This window comes from Pteropus alecto, unplaced genomic scaffold (genome assembly GCF_000325575.1).
Source record: "Pteropus alecto unplaced genomic scaffold, ASM32557v1 scaffold21, whole genome shotgun sequence".
Classification (NCBI taxonomy): domain Eukaryota; kingdom Metazoa; phylum Chordata; class Mammalia; order Chiroptera; family Pteropodidae; genus Pteropus; species Pteropus alecto.
Genome location: NW_006436282.1, coordinates 3,451,757 through 3,457,151, shown reverse-complemented (window position 1 = coordinate 3,457,151; position 5,395 = coordinate 3,451,757). Strand labels below are relative to the sequence as shown.

The window sequence follows — 5,395 nt, the reverse complement described above, 5'->3', positions numbered from 1 at the left end:
GTTATAAATATAGAATGACACGAGGCTCAGTCATTAAGTTGAACTTCTGTGGGATTGCTGCTATGTAGCATGTCAAATAGCCAAGATTTATTATATATTAAATTGATGCTATGGAAATAAGTTTATTTTTTTAATGCTAACACTTTAAATTTATTCGTAGTTGAATGAAAATCTAATGATTAGTTATAGTGTACCAAATTGTATTGCTATTTGGAATATTCTCTGGGAGATTTTTTTTGCATACCCCTAACAATGTAAGACCATATTGTAAGTTTTATTTTTTTTTGATTCATCAATGCTAATTTCTAGTTTAATAGATGACTTCCAACAAGATTAAAGTGAATTAAATTATCCTTGTTTTCATAAGCTTTGCATTGTTTACAATATTTTTCATTCATTTCCATTTTTTTACAAACTTAAGATTGTACCAAACATATTTTAGTCAAGATAATATCACAAATTTTTTTATATTTTAACATTTAATTGTAATGTTTAATTATGAAAAATAACTATATTAAAGCTAAGGTAGAAAACAGAGCAAAATAACCTATTCATAATTGTTTAAGTCTCATATTGTATGTTTTCTTAATTTGTACTTATGACATTTTCCTGTCTTCCAACTCCAGGGCTTAGAGACTGTTTCAGGTATTATATATTACCTATTGTCTGGTTAATTATGGTCTTGTTTCGCAACTTGAGGAGATCTTCGTGTAGGTAAAACAGTGCTGACAACTGATTGCGTCCTAGGAACTTTGGGTAAAGGTTGACTAAAGTTAGACATCTAAAAATGCTGAGGACAGGATCCATGTGTCACTATTATACATCTGTGCCTACTATTGTGTCTGACATATGGGAGAGACTTAAAAATATTTACTGAATGGATAAATGCTTGACCAGAAGGTGTTGGTGATGAGGGCAGTTAACGTAGTATAGTCATTTGATATACTATGGTGCTGTTAACTTAGATACAAATGGTCAGTGTCAAGGCATTATCTCCATGGACTGGAGCAGGGTGAAGGAATTGATGGACTTTAGGGAATAGCTGCAACATGCCTGCGTATGTACATATCCAGGATGTTTCACAGGAAAGATTTTCCATGATCACTCGGTAAAGGAACTAACCTTTAAAAAGCTCCTATTTATTTTATTGGGCTTCATTTCGAAGAATGGCAAATGAACTAACACTCAAGTATATGTAGAACTTTAAGAATGGGATAAAGATAACTTGGGGCATTTGTTATAGCTTATTCATTATCGCTTATGTTTTTAGTAGAAAAGACTTTATTGAATGGGTAACATGTGAAATTATCATGTTAGAATTATGAAAGAATTGTAGAAAAGAGTAGCTTTAAAACAAAAAGAGACTGACAACAGTGAAATACCAGTACACTCCTATGAGAATGGCTAAGGTCTGGAACACTAACACCAAATGCTGATGAAGATGTGGAAGAATAGACACTCTCATGCATTGCTGGTAGGAATGCAAAACAATAGAGCCATTTTTGAAGATAAAGTTTGGAGGTTTCTTACAAAACTAAACACACTCTTACAGTAAGATCCCACAATTGTACTTCATGATATTTACCCAGAGGAGTTGAAAAGTTATGCTTTCAAAAACAAAACAAAAAACAAAAACAAAACAACCTGCACAAGAATATTCATAGCAGCTTTATTTATAACTGCCAAAACTTGGAAGAAATAAAGATGTCCTTTAGTAGGTGAATGGATAAATAAACTTTGATGTATCCAATGAAGTATTATTGTGCACTAAAAAGAAATGAGCTATCAAGCCATGAAAAGACATGGAGGAACCTTACACGTATATCACTAAGTAAAAGAAGCTAATCTGAAAAAGCTGCATACTCTATATTTCCGACTATAGGGCATTCTGGAAAAGACAAAATTCTGGACACAGTAAAAAGATCAGTGGTTGCCAGGCGTTGCGGGGAGAGATAAATAAGCAGAGCATAGAGGATTTATAGGGCAGTGAAAATACTCTATATGATATCATCATGATAGATGTATGTCATTCCACGTTTATCCCAACCCATAGAACATAACAAGAGTAAATGGTAAAGTAACAAAAGTAAATGGTAAAAACTGCGGACCTTGGGTGATTGTGATGTGTCAGTGTAATAAATGTACCACTCTGGTGTGCGATGTTGATAATGGGGAGTCTATGCATGTGTGGGGACAGGGGGATGTGGGAAACCTCTGCACCTGAAACTGCTGTAAAAAAGAAAGTCTTAAATAAAGGAGAGAGCCAATGAATATCAAAAAACCTTAACCATGGCAATATATAAATTTGGAAGTTTCTGAAAAGCCAATGAGGCACCTCCATCATGGTTTGCCCAGTAAGTCTCCTGGGGGTGGTAGTAAGGCACCAGGCTAGAATAAGAATTCTGCTGCCTGCAGGCTTCTGTGAAAAGCTCTTTCTCTAGACTTGGATACTGGGCAAAAATAAAAGACATTTGATGACATGAAGGGTTCATAGGGGTGGCCTAAGGGCTGCCTTCAGTGGCTCAGACATGTCATCTAATTAGGGGAAAGTCCAACTTGTTATGGTCACTGAGCCAGCCAGATTTCTCTTCTCTTTTCCTCCCTTTCCATTTTTGGAGAAAGTCCTAGAGTTGTTTGACTCAACACAATTCAGATGTCTAGCCATCCTGGTTTTCTAATAAATAAGGGAAGGATTTGTTATGATATGAAAATATGAAGAAAGATGGGGTCACAGCTTTCATACAGTTAAGGTGCTTTAGACATTGAAGGTCTGTAAATCATTAAATAATTCTGGGAGTAGTAGTCAAAATAGACATGTATAACAAGTAGAGCCCAAATGTGAACATATTTGACAGGTTTGTAACTTAATTGCTTTTTAATGTCAGTCAAACAGATTCTACTTTGGTTTCTTGGCCAGGCTTCTATAGGCCTATTAAAACCCTATGAAGTTGAAAATGTGAAACTTAATATTTATAAAACGTGTAAACAGTGTAGCCTTTTTCTGCCTTACCATGTAGCTCAGAAATTAAGAATAGTAAATTTCAATATGGTCTCTGTCTCAAAAATTTATTAAGTGGTGAGAATCTATTATTTTTCAAAGTTTTTAAAAATCTAGTTACAGATTTTTTTTTTTTTTTTACCTAAGAGCTTAATTTACATACTAAATCAAAGGAGAAAATCCCGTGTTGCCTTATGCTGAGAGATGTGCATTTAGTCACAGCCTGACGAAGTGTGTTAGTTTGCTAGGGCTGTCATAACAAAACACCACAGACCTCATGCCTTAAACAACAGCAGTTTATTTTCTCACACTTGTGAAAGCTAGAAGCCCAAGATCAAGGTGTCTGCAGATTCGGTTCTCTTCTGAAGCCTCTCTGCTGTGCTTGCAGATGGCCGTCTTCTCCCTATGTCCTCACATGGTCACCCCTTCAGTCTGTGTGTTGTCTGTATCCTAATCTCCTTTTATAAGGATTCCAGCCAGATCAGAATAGGGTCCACCCACATGACCTCATTTTACCTTAAATTACCTCTTTAAAGGTCCTACCTCCAAATATACTCAGATTCTGAGATACAAGGTTAGGACTTCAACACATGAATTTGAGAGGGACACAATTCAGCCCATAACACAAGGTGTCAAGATAAAGGCTCTTTTCTCAGCTTCCAGTGGGGACGCTGCAGAGCGATGGCCTCTCTTGGGTGGGCCCTGGGTTCAACACTTTCCATTTGGGGCTGGATGGAGTGAGTGGCCTCTGGGCCTCATAAGCCCTCAAGTTTGCCAGCTTCTCTGTGAGATTATTTAATGCCTATCGTTAGTACTTGTGAACAGCAGATAACTGCTGTTGGGCATTGTGTTTCATTTTAATTCATCCACTGCTATTTGCTGAATATCAGTTTTGTATCTATGATCTTTATATACGATGATAATACCTGTACTACATACAAATTATTTTCATGTCTCCATTTAACAGAGTTAATAAGAGAGTAAATGGAAAATGTGTTGAAGCTTAGATTTCTTAAGAAATCTTCATTTTCCAATTTATTTAAAAATCAAGTACTGTCATCACTTGAGTATTCATTTTATATGTAGTGTAAATCATGAGACATTGACTAGTGTAGACCTTTTTTGTAGTTACAATCATATTTGTACCCAAATAATCAAAATAACGTATTTGGGTTTTAGTTTTTAAAAAAGTCATATTCCATAACTTCATATTAATCTATTTTTGACACATGTAAGCACACATTTTAGAATGTCAGTGTGCAATTAGATATTCTTAGCACATGTCATTTGTGAAAAGCACTTTAAATCTAAGTACATTGAATTGAGCATAATTAAAATATCAAGATACATATTCTTCATATACATTTTGCCACTTAATTTTTTAAGTAGCTATAAGTATCTACCATGTGAATTCAAATTAAAGGGAGGTGATTAAATTACAGTTATGGTTAATGCTTTTAGTTTAGAATATAGCAGGAATCGCACTATGTTAAAAAAATACACTTCAACATTTTCTGTGGACTGTGGATTGATGACAGAATTGATTTTTTTAAATGCAAGACTGTTAATATTCTCTGCATATTAAGACTGTTGCCTAGAATGGTTTCGGGGTGGGAAATCATAAGAAGGCCTGCTTTTTCACCTTTTGGGTTCTTTGGGCTCATCTCCCCAGGCCCCAAGGGATACTGTCTCAGTAAAGAAGCATTGGAGTAAGGCTTGTTTAGTTCATAACAGGTGAAAAGAATGGATCATGGGGAAACATGAACTGGGGCTCCTGAACTGATCCTTTTGATTATGTATTTAGATAACATTTTATGCTGATATTTCCTGTGGTTATAATAATGAGCAGACAGCCTTGACAAGTCATTTTTAAGGCACGTAGGATTTTAAAACCTACTTGTTCACAATTATTGGACCGAAAGCATGTTAAGATCATTTTAGTGAAGGTCACTATTCTTTGAGTACTTAGAGAAATTGGGCAGCTCATTAGGATTATGTTGCCTTTCTAAATATTTGACCTCTTGAAATTCTTGTTTTTAAAAAGAAATAGATAAATCACTTCCCACAGTAAAGTTACCTGTGTGCAATCAAAAGTGTTAACAAGGAAGTAAATCATTAGATGACAGGCAAGAGGAATTGGAGTGGCAAAACTGGGAGAAAGAAGAAAGAAAGCTCACAGAAGCATCTGGGCACTGAGCAAAAGCTGTGATAGCCGCAGCTCAGGTTCTTTGCAGACTATCTATCTAGCCCATTTCAGAGAGGGGATATTAGAAGGAAAAAAACCTATATTTTACTTTAGGCCATGAGGACTGTATCATGTGAAAGATTAGAGCATTTGGAAAGAATGATGTTTTATGTCGAAAGAGCCCTATTTATTGAGAAGCCCATGCTTGGACT

General features: G+C 35.4%; 1 protein-coding gene across 6 annotated transcripts in view; it reads left to right on the top strand.

Moving 5' to 3' along the window:
* Positions 1–5,395, top strand: part of SLC25A13 (solute carrier family 25 member 13) — a 165,391-nt gene that overhangs the window by 122,450 nt on the left and 37,546 nt on the right. The gene's annotated exons all lie outside the window — the stretch shown is intronic.